This window comes from Grampus griseus (assembly GCF_964374135.1).
Source record: "Grampus griseus genome assembly, chromosome: 2".
In the NCBI taxonomy this organism is placed as follows: domain Eukaryota; kingdom Metazoa; phylum Chordata; class Mammalia; order Artiodactyla; family Delphinidae; genus Grampus; species Grampus griseus.
This window is the reverse complement of record NC_139018.1, coordinates 86775671-86792163: the sequence shown is the minus strand read 5'-3', so window position 1 is coordinate 86792163 and position 16493 is coordinate 86775671. Positions and strand designations below refer to the sequence as shown.

Sequence of the window (16493 nt, the reverse complement as noted above, 5' to 3'; positions counted from 1 at the left end):
ATAAATTAAAAAGATAGGCACTCTGAAAAAGTAGACTTGAAAAAATGTTTAATTGCATAGGTTAACTCAAAAGCATAGAACGATCACTCCTTCCAAAGTTAACTTATAAATTTAATGTGATCTCAGTAAAAATAGTACTGTTTTTCTAAAGTCAGACAAATTGATTTTGAAGTTGTCATTAAAAAAAAAAAAACAAAAAAAACCAAGCAAGAATAGCCAAGGAAATCTTGAAAAGAAGAGCAGTGAAGTCATGCTGGCCCTACCAGATTTTAAAACATTTTATAAAACTTCTATAATAAAAACAGTGTAGTATTGGTACATGAATAAACAGAGACCAAGCAAACAAAGTAGAAAATCCAGAAATAGTTGAAGTTAGCATTTAAAAATACTAGGGGAAAGACAGCCTTTAAGAAATGGAGTTGGAAAGTTAGTAGAAGGAAAGAAATCATAAAGATCAGAGCAGAAATAAATGAAACAGAAACAAAGAAAACAATAGCAAAGATCAATAAAACTAAAAGCTGGTTCTTTGAGAAGATAAACAAAACTGATAAACCTTTAGCCAGACTCATCAAGGAAAAGAGGGAGAAGACTCAAATCAATAAAATTAGAAATGAAAAAGGAGAAGTTACAACAGACACTGCAGAAATACAAAGCATCCTAAGAGACTACTATAAGCAACTCTATGCCAATAAAATGGACAACCTGGAAGAAATGGACAAATTCTTAGAAAGGTATAACCTTCCAAGACTAAACCAGGAAGAAATAGAAAATATGAACAGACCAATCACAAGTAATGAAATTGAAACTGTGATTAAAAATCTTCCAACAAACAAAAGTCCAGGACCAGATGGCTTCACAGGTGAATTCTATCAAACAATTAGAGAAGAGCTAACACCCATCCTTCTCAAAATCTTCCAAAAAAACTGCAGAGGAAGGAACACTCCCAAACTCATTCTATGAGGCCACCATTACCCTGATACCAAAACCAGACAAAGATACTACACAAAAAGAAAATTACAGACCAATATCACTGATGAATATAAATGCAATACTCCTCAACAAAATACTAGCAAACAGAATCCAACAACACATTAAAAGGATCATACACCATGATCAAGTGGGATTTATCCCAGGGGTGCAAGGATTCTTCAATATATGCAAATCAATCAATGTGATACTCCATGTCAACAAATGGAAGAAGAAAAAAACCATATGATCATCTCAAAAAAAAAAAAAAAGGGAGTTGGGGGACTTCCCTGGTGGCACAGTGGTTAAGAATCCACCTGCCAATGCAAGGGACATGGATTCGATCCCTGGTCTGGGAAGATCCCACATGCCACGGAGCAACTAAGCCCGTGTACCACAACTACTAAGCCTGTGCTCTACAGCCTGTGAGCCACAACTACTGAGCCTGCATGCCACAACTACTGAGCCCACATGCTACAACTACTGAGCCCGCGTGCTGCAACTACTGAGCCCGTGTGCTGCAACTACTGAAGCCCACACGCTTAGAGCCCTGTGCTCCACAATAAGAGAAGCCACCGCGATGAGAAAAGCCTGCACACCGCAACGAAGAGTAGCCCCTGCTCACTGCAACTAGAGAAAACCTGGGCACAGCAAGGAAGATCCAATGCAGCCAAAAATAAATAAATTTATTTTTTAAAATATATATATATTAAAAGGAACCAAACAGAAAATCTGGGGTTGAAAAGCAAATAACAGAAATGAAAAATTTACTGGAGGACTTCTTAGAAGGTTTGAGCAGGCAGAATTAAAAATCAGCAAACTTAAAGATAGGTCAAGGCGGGCGCCGCCATCAGTCATGGCCTGACGCTGGCACGCTGCGTGTGTCCCGCCCCTTGCCGCCACTTGCAGCTCGCCGGCCGGCGGCCTCGCTCGGCCCTCGGCCTCACTCGGCCCTCAGCTCAGTGGCGGCGTTGGAAGGCGGCCCGGGCCCTCGCAGGCCCATGGCAGCGGCCGCGGTGTTGCCGGGCGTGGGCGGGCCTCCCGCGGGCGGCGGCGCTGGGGGCGGGCGGGTCCCCACCGGGTGGCTGGGCAGTGGCGCGCCTCGAGGGCTGCAAGTTCGAGTACCTGATGAAGAAGCGCTCGGTGACCATCGGGCGAAACTTGTCGCAGGGCTCGGTGGACGTGAGCATGGGCCACTCGAGCTTCATCTTGCAGCGCCACCTCGAGATCTTAACGCCCCCGGGCGGCGGCGGCAGCGGCCATCCTGGGGCGGCCCTGGAGCCGTCGGCGCAGCCCGGGCCCGATGCGGGTGGCAACTTCTACCTGTGCTGCCTTGGCAAGAATGGCATGTGCGTGGACGGCGTGTTCCAAAGGCGCGGGGTGCCGCCGCTGCAGCTGCCGCGCATGTGCACATTCAGGTTCCCAAGCACAAACGTCAAGATCACTCACCTTCACTGCCCTGTCCAGCAAGGAGAGGGAGAAACAGGAAGCGCCCGAGTCCCTGGTGAAGCCCGTGCAGGCTCACATCTCCCCACTGACCATCAACATTCCAGACACCATGGCCCACCTCATCAGCCCCCTCCCCTCCCCCACAGGAACCATCAGTGCTGTGAACTCCTGTCCATCCAGCCCTCTGGGGAGCAGGGTCTTCAGGGTACAAAACGGGCCATGTGGTACCATCTGACCTCAACTTAATGGCCGACAACTCACAGCCAGAAAATAAGAAGGAAGCTTCAGGTGGAGACAGCCCAAAGGATTATTCAAAGCCACCTTATTCCTATGCACAATTAATTGTACAAGCAATTACGATGGCTCCTGATAAACAACTCACCCTAAATGGAATTTATTCGTACATCACGAAAAACTATCCCTACTACAGGACTGCAGACAAGGGCTGGCAGCTATACATAGGCTGACATACGTATCTTTTTGAAGTTTGCACAGAGATGGTTTTCAAACTTTTCCTGAGGAACCCTTTCTTCAAAAGATACCTCCTCCAGTTGGCCAGTATACAAAACAGATGAACACAGTGCTGCCCTGTTTCAGTGGTCCACCTGTACTTCCAGCCTATTCCTAGGCTGTCTGTGAATCCAGGCCTCCTCAGAGGACACTTTGAAATCGGTGCATAGTATTTCCATTGTTTAGCTTTTTAATTTGTTTAATTTTTTTTTTTTTTTTTTTTGGGGGTACGCGGGCCTTTCACCGTTGCGGCCTCTCCCGTTGCGGAGCACAGGCTCCGGACGCGCAGGCTCAGCGGCCGTGGCTCACGGGCCCAGCCGCTCCGTGGCATGTGGGATCTTCCCGGATTGGGGCACGAACCCGTGTCCCTAGCATCTGCAGGCGGACGCTCAACCACTGTGCCACCAGGGAAGCCCTAATTTGTTTAATTTTTAAACCTCTACATTGTGTATGTTTTTCCTCTGCATGTCTGTTTTAAGTGTGGCCATTTACTAGGTGTTTAGCAGGATCTCACTAATTAAGACAGTATGGGAAAGGGTAAGTTTGAAGTACGGAATGGTAAAAGCATAACAAAAGGGAGAAGAAATATACATTTACAAATTTTGAATTTATTAAGTAACAAGGAATGGCTACAGAATTCCTTTGAGGCTTAATGAGTAAATGATCCTTTGAAAAATGCATCTGTTGAACCATAACCATAATCAAGTGATGTGGGTGGGGTGGGGTGGGGGTAAGCCATTCTGTTTAATGGAGGGTAAAAACTTTTTTCTTCTACCTGCAGATGTATAAACATGTTATAATAAAAATAGTGTTCCAGCCAAAAGAAAAGGTAGGTCAGTTGAAGTTATCCAGTCTGAGGAGAAGAAATAAAAAAGAATGAAGAAAAGTGAACAGAGCCAAAGATACTGTGGGACACCATAAAACATACCACTGTATGTATAATGGAAATCCCAGAAGGAGAAGAGAGAGAGAAAGAGGCAGAAAAAATTTTTGAAGAAAAAATAGCTGAAAACTTCTCAAATTTGATAAAGACACAAGTCTATGTGTCCAAATAGTTCAAACTTCAAGAAGGGTAAATGCAAAGAGATCTACATTGAGATACATTGTAATCAAATTGTCAAAAGACAAAGAGAAAATGTTGAAAGTGGCAAGAGAAAAGCAGCTTGTCACATACAAGGGATATTTAATAGATTAACAAGGCACTCATCAGAAACCATAGAGGCCAGAAAGTAGTGGGGTGACATATTTAAAGTGCTAAAAGAAAAAAACGTCAACCAAGAATTCTATATCTGTCGAAACTGTTCAAAAATGAAGGAAAAATTAAGACATTCCCAAATAAACAAAAGATGAGGGATTTTTTTTTAAACATCTTTATTGGAGTATAATTGCTTTACAGTGGTGTGTTAGTTTCTGCTTTATAACAAAGTGAATCAGTTATACATATACATATATTCCCATATCTCTTCCCTCTTGTGTCTCACTCCCTCCCACCCTCCCTATCCCACCCCTCTAGGTGGTCATAAAGCACCAAGCTGATCTCCCTGTGCTATGCGGCTGCTTCCCACTAGCTATCTGTTTTACATTTAGTAGTGTATATATGTCCATGCCACTCTCTCACTTTGTCCCAGCTTACCCTTCCCCCTCCCCTGTCCTCAAGTCCATTCTCTGGTAGGTCTGCGTCTTTATTCCCGTCTTGCCCCTAGGTTCTTCATGACCACTTTTTTTTTTTTTTAGATTCCATATATGTGTGTTAGCATACAGTATTTGTTTTTCTCTTTCTGACTTACTTCACTCTGTATGACAGTCTCTAGGTCCATCCACCTCACTACAAATAACTCAATTTTGTTTCTCTTTATGGCTGAGTAATATTCCATTGTATATATGTGCCACATCTTCTTTATCCATTCATCCGATGATGGACACTTAGGTTGTTTCCATGTCCTGGCTATTGTACATAGAGCTGCAGTGAACATTGTGGTACATGACTCTTTTTGAATTATGGTTTTCTCAGGGTAGGGTATATGCCCAGTAGTGGGATTGCTGGGTCATATGGTAGTTCTATTTTTAGTTTTTTAAGGAACCTCCATACTGTTCTCCATAGTGGCTGTATCAATTTACATTCCCATCAACAGTGCAGGAGGGTTCCCTTTTCTCCACAGCATTTATTTTTTGTAGATTTTTTGATGATGGCCATTCTGACTGGTGTGAGATGATATCTCATTGTAGTTTTGATTTGCATTTCTCTAATGATTACTGATGTTGAGCATTCTTTCGTGTGTTTGTTGGCAGTCTGTATATCTTCTTTGGAGAAATGTCTTGTTTAGGTCTTCTGCCCATTTTTGGATTGGGTTGTTTGTTTTTTTGATATTGAGCTGCATGAGCTGCTTGTAAATTTTGGAGATTAATCCTTTGTCAGTTGCTTCATTTGCAAATATTTTCTCCCATTCTGAGGGTTGTCTTTTCATCTTGTTTATGGTTTCCTTTGCTGTGCAAAAGCTTTGAAGTTTCATTAGGTCCCAATTGTTTATTTTTGATTTTATTTCCATTTCTCTAGGAGGTGGGTCAAAAAAGAATTTTGCTGTGATTTATGTCATAGAGTGTTCTGCCTGTGTTTTCCTGCAAGAGTTTGATAGTGTCTGGCCTTACATTTAGGTCTTTAATCCATTTTGAGTTTATTTTTATGTGTGGTGTTAGGGAGTGTTCTAATTTCATTCTTTTACATGTAGCTGTCCAGTTTTCCCAGCACCACTTATTAAAGAGGCTGTCTTTTCTCCATTGAATATTCTTGCCTCCTTTATCAAAGATAAGGTGACCATATGTGCATGGGTTTATCTCTGGGATTTCTATCCTGTTCCATTAATCTATATTTATGTTTTTGTGCCAGTACCGTACTATCTTGATTACTATAGCTTTGTACTATAGTCTGAAGTCAGGGAGCCTGATTCTTCCAGCTCTGTTATTCTTTCTAAAGATTGCTTTGGCTATTCGGGGTCTTTTGTGTTTCCATACAAATTGTGAAATTTTTTGTTCTAGTTCTGTGAGAAATGCCAGCAGTAGTTTGATAGCGATTGCATTGAATCTGTAGATTGCTTTGGGTAGAGACTCATTTTCACAATGTTGATTCTTCCAATCCAAGAACATGATATATCTCTCCATCTATTTGTATCATCTTTAATTTCTTCCATCATTGTCTTATAGTTTTCTGCATACAGATCTTTTGTCTCCTTAGGTAGGTTTATTCCTAGGTATTTTATTCTTTTTGTTGCAATGGTAAGTGGGAATGTTTTCTTGATTTCACTTTCAGATTTTTCATCATTAGTGTATAGGAATGCAAGAGATTTCTGTGCATTAATTTTGTATCCTGCTAGTTTACCAAATTCATTGTTTAACTCTAGTAGTTTTCCAGTAACATCTTTAAGCTGAAGGATTTTGTCAGTAGTAGATCTGCCTACAAGAAATGCTAAAAGGAGGCTTTTTGGCTAAAATGACACTAAACAGAAATTTGAAGCCATATCAAAAAATAAAGAACTCAAAAAAAAAAGAAAGAAAGAAGAAAAAAATAAAGAACTCTGGTAAAAGTAGCTACACTGGTAAATCTAAGAGCCAGCATTATTGTATTTTTGGTTTGTAGCTCCCCTTTTTGTCTTTTTGTTTCATATGTGACAACACGCAAATGAATAAACCAATCATTATGTCTGTTTTAATGGGCACACAATGTACAAATATATATGATAATTTATGACAATAACAAGGTGGGGACTGAGCTTTATAGCAACATAGTGTTTGTATGTTATTGAAGCTAATCGCCATCAATTCAAACATTGCTATTGACCTTACAGAAATAAAAAGGATTGTAAGAGAGTACCATGAACAATTGTATGCCAACAAATTAGATAACATAGATGAAAAGGACAATTCCTAGAAATAAACTCTAAAAACCGACTCAAGAAGAAATAGAAAATCTGAACATACCTATAACAAGGAAAAAGACTGAATCAATAGCAAAAACTTCTCAACAAAGAAAAGTCCAAGACCAGATGGCTTCACTGGTGAATTCTACCAAATATTTAAGAAAAATTAGCCCCAGTCCTACTCACCCTCTTCCAAAAAATATAAGAGGAGGAAACACTTTCTGTGAAGTCAGCATTACCCTGATACCAAAGCCAGACAAAGACACCCTAAGAAAAGAAAACTACAGGGCTTCCCTGGTGGTGCAGTGGTTAAGAATCTGCCTGCCAATGCAGGGGACATAGGTTCGAGCCCTGGTCTGGGAAGATTCCCACGTGCATCTAAGTTGCAGAGCAGCTAAGCCTGTGAGCCACAACTACTGAAGCCCATGAGCCACAACTACTGAAGCCTGCACGCCACAACTACTGAAGCCTGCATGCCTTGAGCCCATGCTCCACAACAAGAGAAGCCACTGCAATGAGAAGCCCATGCACCACAACGAAGAGTAGCCCCTGCTTGCCACAGCTAGAGAAAGCCCACGCAGCAATGAAGACCCAACATAGCCATAAATAAATAAATAAATAAATAAATAAATTTAAAAAGAAAAGAAAAGAAAACTACAGACTAATTTCCCCTATGAGTAGAGAGGCAAAAATTTTCAACAATCCCCCCCCACAAAAAAAATTCTCAACAAAATATTAGCAAACCAAATCCAACAGTACACACTAAAAGGATTATACTACACCATGATCAAGTGAGATTTATCTCAGGAATGCAAGGGTGATTCAACATAAGAAAACATATCAATGTAATACACTACATTAATAGAACAAAGAGAGAAGAAAACCAATCATGTGAATTGATGTGGAAAAGCATTTGGCAAAACCCAACACTCACTGAGCTAGGAACAGAAAGAAACTTCCTCAATGCTATAAAGGACATTTATAAACAACTCCTAGGGACTTCCCTGGTGGTCCAGTGGTTAAGACTCCGTGCTCACAATGCAAAGGGCTGGTGTTCGATCCCTGGTCAGGGATCCCGCATACTGCAACGAGAGGAGCCTGCATGCCACAACTAAAGGAGCCCAAATGTTGCAACCAAAGATCCCACATGCCACATCAAAGATCCCACACGAGACAGCGAAGATCCTGTGTGCTGCAACTAAGACCCAGCATAGCCAAATAAATAAATAAATATTAAAAAACAAAACAAAAACACAGCACAAATCATACTCAGTGGTGAGAGACTGAAAGTTTTCCCTGTAAGATCAGGAGCAAGACAAGGATGCCCACTTTCACCACTGCTATTCAATATTGTACTGGAAGTTTTAGGGAGAGCAGTTAGGCAAAAAAAAAAAAAAAAAAAAAGGACCTAAATCGGAAAGGAAGAAGTAAAACTGTCGCTATTCACAGAGGACATAATCCTATATAGAGAAAATGGAAAAGAAACCCCAAAAGAACTACCAGAACTAATGAACAAATTCAACAGTGTTTCAGGGTACAAGATCAACTCACAAAAATCAGTTGTGTTTCTATACACCAGCAATGAACAATCCAAAGGGGAAATTAAGAAAACAATACCATTTATAATAGCATCCAAAAGAATAAAGTACCTGGGAGCAAAATTTAACCAAGAAGTTTAAAGACTTGTACACTGAAAACTGTAAAACATTGCTGAAATAAATTAAAGAAGACCTAAATAAATGGTAAGACATTCCATGTTCATGTAGAATACATAACATTTTTAGGATGACAGTACTCCCCAAAGAGATCTCTGGATTAAATGCAATCCCTATTGGAATTCCAATGCACTTTTTTGTAGAAATGGAAAAGCTGACCCTCAAGTTTATATGGGATTGCAAGGGGACCTGAATAGTCAAAATAATTTTGAAAAAGAAAAAGTCGGAGGACTCACATCTTCTGATATTAAAACTTACTACAAAGCTACAGTAATCCAAACAGTGTGGGATTGCCATAAAGATAAAGTTAGAGACCAATGGAATAGAATCAAGAGTCCAAAAATAAACCCATACTTCCATGGCCAGTTGATTTTCAACAATGTTGCTAAGACCATTTAATGGGGAAAGAATTGTCTCTTCAATAAATGGTGCTAGAACAACTGGATACCCATATGCAAAAGAATGAAGATGGACCTCCCCCACCTCATACCATGTACTAAATTTAACTCAAAATGGATAAATGGCCTAAATATAAGAGCTAAAACTGTACAACTCTTACAAGACATAAGATAAATCTTCATGACCTTAAGAGTTAGCTAATGGATTCTTAGACAGACCAAAAGCACAAGTAACAAAAGGGGAAAAAATAGATAAATTGGACTTCACCAAAATTTAAACTTTTTGTGCATCAAAGAACATGAAAGAAAGGGAAAAGACAGTCTATAGAAAGGGAGAAAATATTTGCAAATCATATATCTGATAAAGGTCCATAATATAACAATTCAACAGCAAAAAGACAAACAACCCAACTTAAAAGTGAGCAAAGGACTTAAATAGACACTTCTTCAAAGAAGATATAGAAATAGCCAAGAAGCACATGAAATAATGCTCACCCTCAGTAACCATCAGGGATATGCAAATCAAAGCCACAATGAGGTACCACTTCACACCCACTAGGATGGCTATAATTTAAAAAGAGAAAGAGCGAGCAGAAAAGTGTTAGTAATGGTATGAACAAATTAGAATTTTTGTACATTGCTGGGGGAAATGTAAAATGGTGCAGCCCTGGTGGAAAACAGTTTGACAATTCCTCAAAAAGCTAAATATAGAGTTACTATCTGACCCAGCAATTCCACTCCCAGGTATATATTCAAAAGAAATGAAAACAGGTACTCTAACAAATATTTACACACAAAAGTTTATGGTGACACTATTCACAACAGTCAAAAGGTGGAAACAACTGAAATGTACGTGAATGGGTAAACAAAATGTGGTATATACATACAATAGAATGTTACTGAACTATAAAAAGGAATGAAGTACTGATATATGTTGCTATATGGATGAACCTCAAAAACACGGCAAGTGAAAGAAACCAGACAGAAAAAGTCACATATTGTATGATTCCATTTATATGAAAGAACTAGAATAGAGATAGAAAGCAAATTGGTGGTTTCCAGGGGTTGAAGGTAGGGTAGAATGAGGAGTAACTTCTTTTTTTTTTTTTTTTTTTTTTGCGGTACATGGGCCTCTCACTGCTGTGGCCTCTCCCGTTGTGGAGCACAGGCTCCGGACGCGCAGGCTCAGCGGCCATGGCTCACGGGCCTAGCTGCTCCGCAGCATGTGGGATCTTCCTGGCATGAACCCGTGTCTCCTGCATCGGCAGGCGGACTCTCAACAACTGCGCCACCAGGGAAGCCCAGGAGTGACTTCTTAATGGATATGGGGTTTTCTTTTGGGGTGATGAAAACTTATCTAGTTTTGGAACTAGATAAGGTGGCAGTGGCACAACATTGTTGATGTGCTAAATGCCACAGTATTATACACTTTAAGATGGTTAGCTTTATGTTATGTGGCTTTCCCTTCAATAATAATAATTTTAAAAAATCATGCAAGTACTAAAAGTAAGCAGGGGTGATGGTGATAAATTCCTTTATCACCTGAAAGTAAGGAGAACCTAATTCTGACTCAAACTCAAATTTGGGAAACAATAGGAAAAGATTGATAAACTAAGCCATATAAACATTTTTTTATATGTTGTAAAACCAATAGCAACATCATAAGCAAGGAAAAATTTTTTCTGCAATTTATATCACATATAGGCTTAATCATCCTAAAATACGGAGAACTTTTACATATCAGAAAGGAAAAGACCAAAAGTGTGATTTTTGAAAAAGGATAGTTTACAAAGAAAGAAATACAGGTGGCTGTTACACATGTGAAATGATGCTCAATCTTGATCATAAGAAATATGCAAATTAAAACTACACTGAGGGACTTCCCTGGTGGTGCAGTGGTTAAGAATCCGCCTGCCAATGCAGGGGACACGGGTTCGATCCCTGGTCTGGGAAGATCCCACATGCCACAGAGCAACTAAGCCCGTGCACCACCACTGAGCCTGTGCTCTAGACCCCACGATCCACAGCTACTGAGCCCGTGTGCCACAACTACTGAAGCCCGTGCAAACCTAGAGCCCATGCTCTACGACAAGAGAAGCCACCACAATGAGAAGTCCGCACACCACCACGAAGAGTAGCCCCTGCTTGCCGCAACTGGAGAAAGCCCGCGTGCAGCAATGAAGACCCAACACAGCCAAAAATAAATAAATAAATAAAAATTTTTAAAAATTAAAAAAAAAATAAATAAAACTACACTGAGATATCATATCTCACCTATTAGATTGTAAAAAATCCAAAAGTTTGATAACACATTCTCTTGACAAGTCTATAATGAGAGAGGCAGTTCCATACATGGTGGGAGTGCAAAATGGTACAACCCCATATGAAGGTAAATTTTGTAATATCTCAGAGAATTACAGATACAGTTACTCTCTTATCTAATAATACAATTTTAGGAATCTATTCTGAAGCTACTGTACACAAAGTTGAAATAACATTTGTATACAGTTATTGTGACGTAATTTATGTTGTTTATTTATTATTTTTGGAAACAACCCCAAAGTTCTTCAGTACAAGAGTGGTTGAATAAACAGTGGTATGTCCACTCAAATGAGTACTATGGATCTGTTAAAACTAATGAGGAAGGTCTATGTGTTTTGATATGAAGTAATCTCCAGGATATATTGTTAAGTGGATAAAAAAAGGTGCAGAATAGTGTTGATAGTATGTTACCTATTCTATAAGGAGGGGAAATAAGGGGAAAATATACATATTTGCAAAAAGAAATGATAAAAGTAAACACCAGAAACTAATAAAAATGTTTACCACTGGACAGCAATAGGAATGGGGCTGAAGGGCATGAAGAAAAAGGAACTTCCTCTGAATATGCCTTTTTATAAACCTTTGACTTGTGAACCTGTAAATGTTTTTCAAAATATAAGACTAAATCAAAAGAAGTGAATCCTAAAATTGGAAAAAAAAATGGAAAGAAATTACCCTAACTTTATATCAAAATAGTAACATAATCACACAGGGAAAATAATTTTTCAAATAACTTTGGAATACTGTACTTTGACTGTAAATCCTTCAGTGGAACAAAAAGAAATATAAAATAATTTCAATCCTTATTCAGTGGTTTAATTGTTAGTAGTGATATTGATACTATTTTGAAACATATGTCATATGCACACACACATATAATAGAGTGATGCAAAAAGTAATTATGTTTCTGTTATTAGGAATAAGAATTCTCAAAGTCAGATAAATTATATATAAATATAAATTCAGAAGATTTTTAAAGTGCTGTAATGTTAAATTTGAATTGAAAATATCAATATGAATTCCATTTTTTAATGCTTTTTCTAATATCATGCATTAGAAAGAGTATCAATGAGCTCCCTTGGCACCTAGATTTTGGTCTCTACATATCATTCCCCAGTAAAAGCAACCAGGATTCCATGGTTGGATTCCTGGTCTAGGCCCATGTTTTTTAACCTTCTTTTTTTTTTTTTACTAAAATCACACCCCCTCCTACAGAGCCTTTTTAGACTTTTTTCCTCCAATCACTCCCCACCACCTGAAATTTTAATACCACAGATAAACTTTATGTCTGTTTATGTATTGTAGCCATTTGATGGACCACAAACCAGTGGAATATCTAAGTTTTTTCACTTTCACCAAGAACCAATTTTATTGAGGATGCATGATCTAGGGCAAGGAAAGCACAAGGTGATCCTGAGGCATGTTGTAACAGAAGCAAGGAAGCAATCAAGCCTGAAGAGACTCCCACTGACCAGAATTGGAATATTTTAGCATTAAAAAGAATAATTTATTGTAATTGATTAAAGTGCACTGAACATGTAAACATCTACAAGCTCATAATGAATCTTACAAAAAAGAGAACAAAAATAAAATAAAATAATAATCATCTGTCACTATTGATGAATACTTTTCACCAGCTCTTTCTTCTGAAAACTAATTAAAGGGAAATAAACATTTATCCTTCCTTTTCAGTAAGAACTGCAGTTTAATGTAATCAAATGGCCCCAGTTAAAGAGAGAAAGCTCTTCTTTACAGAAAATATGCCAGCTAATAAATACAGAATTGATAGAATTAGAAAATCACCACTTGACAGTCCTAATAAAGTAATTAAGGATCATCAGTGGATACTAACACAATTAGGTGAAATGTTGATCAGGTTCCACAGTGCCAAAGGATTACCTCTAATCAGAAGGGGAAAACTTTACAATGCTGAGATCTTGTGGGCCCCACTTTAACTTTGTTAGTAAATTTAGCCTTAGTGGGATAATGAGACATTATGTTCATCCAGTATGATGCAATATAAAGTACACAGGATCACCTCTTGAAGTATTCTTGCCAAAGTTATTTATTTATTTACTTATTTATTTATTATTTTTTTGGGCTGTGTTGGGTTTTCATTGCTGCGCATGGGCTTTCTCTAGTTGCAACAAGTGGGGGCTACTCTTCACTGTGGTGCTCAGGCTTCTCATTGCAGTAGCTTCTATTGTTGTGGAGTACCGGCAGTAGGTGCATGGGCTTCAGTAGTTGCAGCATGTGGGCTCAGTAGTTGTGGCATGCGGGCTCTAGAGCGTGCAGGCTTCAGTAGTTCTGGCGCACAGGCTTAGTTGCTCCGCAGTGTGAGATCTTCCCAGACCAGGGATCGAACCTATGTCTCCTGCATTGGATTCTTAACTACTGCACCACCAGGGAAGTCCCAAAGTTATTTAAACTGAATCATTGAACCAGTCAGAATGGCCATCATCAAAAAATCTACAAATGATAAATGCTAGAGAGGGTGTGGAGAAAAGGGAGCCCTCCTACACTGTTGGTGGGAATGCAAACTGGTGCAGCCACTATGGAGAACAGTATGGAGGTTCCTTAAAAAACTAAAATTAGAGCTACCATATGATCTAGCAATCCCACTCCTGGTCATATATGCAGAGAAAACTGTAATTTGAAAAGATACATGCACCCCAATGTTCATAGCAGCACTATTTACAGTAGCCAAGACATGGAACCAACCTAAATGTTGATCGACAGATAAATGGATAAAAAAGATGTGGTACATATATACAATGGAATATTACTCAGCCATAAAAAAGAATAAATAATGCCATTTGCAGCAACATGGATGGACCTAGAGATTATCATAGTAAGTGAAGTAAGACAGAGAAAGATAAATATCATATGATATCACTTATATTTTGAATCTAAAATATGATACAAATGAACTTATTTATAAAACAGAAATAGACTCATAGCCATGGAAAACAAATTTATGGTTACCAAAAGGGAAAGGGGGGAGAGGGATAAATTAGGAATTTGGGATTAACATATACACACTACTATATATAAAATAGATAGCCAACAAGAACCTACTGTATAGCACAGGTAACTATATTCAATATCTTGTAATAACATATAGTGGAGACAAATCTGAAAAAGAATATATATACACATAACTGAATCACTTTGCCATACACCTGAAACTAACATTATAAATCAACTATACTTCAATTTTTTAAAAATTATCAAAACCTAAAAAAAATTATTAAAAATGTAAGCATTTGTTTTTACACTAAAAAAAGAAAAAGAAAAACACCTCAAATGGACTTCCCTGGTGATGCAGTGGTTAAGAGTCTGCCTGCCAATGCAGGAGACACGGGTTCAATTCCTGGTCCGGGAAGATCCCACATGCCGTGGAGCAACTAAGCCCGTGAACCACAACTACTGAGCCTGAGCTGTAGAGCCCGTGAGTCACAACTACAGAGCCTGCATGCCACAACTACTGAAGCCCACGCTCCTAGAGCCCGTGCTCCACAACAAGAGAAGCCACCGCAATGAGAAGCATGTGCACTGCAACGAAGACTAGCCCCCACTCGCCGCAACTAGAGAAAGCCCGTGTGCAGCAACAAAGACCCAATGCAGCCAAAAATAAAAAATTAAAAACAAACAAGAGGGCTTCCCTGGTGGCGCAGTGGTTGAGAGTCCGCCTGCCGATGCAGGGGACACGGGTTCGTGCCCCGGTCCGGAAAGATCCCACATGCCGTGGAGGGGCTGGGCCCGTGAGCCATGGCCGCTGAGCCTGCACGTCCGGAGCCTGTGCTCCACAACGGGAGAGGCTACAACAGTGAGAGGCCCGCGTACCACAAAAAAAAAAAAAAAAAAAAAACCCAAGAAAGAACACCTGAATCATTGAATCAAGCCTTTTGTATCTGTCAGTTTATAGGAAATACAAGGGATAGTGAAACAAGTTAAATGTTTCAGTGAGGAAGCAATCAGACAAATCCAGAGTGTGGAATGTGACATTCTGTGAGACAGCTGGCCTGTTCTTTTCAAAAAGTCACTATGAGGGACTTCCCTGGTGGCACAGTGGTTAAGAATCCGCCTGCCAATGTAGGGGACACGGGTTCGATCCCTAGTCCAGGAAGATCCCACACACCACGGAGCAACTAAGCCCATGTGCCACAACTTATGAGCCTGTGCTCTAGAGCCCGCAAGCCACAACTACTGAGCCCATGTGCCACAACAACTGAAGCCTGCACACCTAGAGCCCATGCTCCACAACAAGAGAAGCCACCACAATGAGAAGCCCACGCACCGCAACGAAGAGTAGCCCCCGTTCACCACAACTAGAGAAAGCCCGCAAGCAGCAACGAAGATCCAATGCAGCCAAAAATAAATAAATAAATTTATTTTTTAAAAAAGTCAGTATAAAAAAAATAGGGGGGAGCTAGATTCTAGGTTAACACATTATTGACTGGGGGATTTTTGCAGAAACTAACACCTGTGGCCATAATACATCTCCAGTCAAAAATGTGTTAAAAGAGACTTTGGAGACATAATAAAATGGAATGCACAGTTCATGTTTGGATCTTACTATAAAAGACATTTTGGGAATAATTGGGGGAAATTTGAATATGGATTGGGTACTAAGATGATATTAGGGTATTTTTAAATTTTGTTAAGTTTATTAATGGTGTATGGCTATGTAGGAAAATTCCTTATATTTTAGAAATGAATACTGAAGCATTTAGAGGTGAAATGTCTCATACTATTCGTCATTTATTTTAAAGAACTTCAGCATGAAGAAATAGATGAAACAAATACGGCAAGATGTTAACATGTTAAATATAGGAGATGAATATATAGGTATTGATTGTACTAGTCTTTCAACTACTTTTATTTTTTTTAAATATATTTCTTTATTTTTGGCTGCGTTGGGTCTTCGTTGCTGGGCACGGGCTTTTTCTAGCTGCTGCAAGCAGGCACTACTCTTCCTTGCAGTGCGCGGGCTCCTCATTGCAGTGGCTTCTCTTGTTGCAGAGCACGGGCTCTAGGAGCATGGGCTTCAGTAGTTGTGCCATTTGGGCTCAGTAGTTGTGGCTCACGGGCTCTAGAGCGCAGGTTCAGTAGTTGTGGCGCATGGGCTTAGTTGCTCCGCGGCATGTGGGATCTTCCCAGACCAGGGATGAACCCGTGTCCCCTGCATTGGCAGGTGGATTCTTTCTTTTTTTTTTGGC

General features: G+C 39.6%; 1 protein-coding gene and 1 pseudogene across 12 annotated transcripts in view; both read left to right on the top strand.

The window, feature by feature from the left end:
- The window catches only part of PPIP5K1 (diphosphoinositol pentakisphosphate kinase 1), a 50534-nt gene that overhangs the window by 27855 nt on the left and 6186 nt on the right, over positions 1–16493 (top strand). The gene's annotated exons all lie outside the window — the stretch shown is intronic.
- On the top strand, positions 1968–2882 carry LOC309818496 (forkhead box protein K2-like; annotated as a pseudogene). Its single transcript has one exon. The product of its transcript is annotated as a forkhead box protein K2-like (transcript).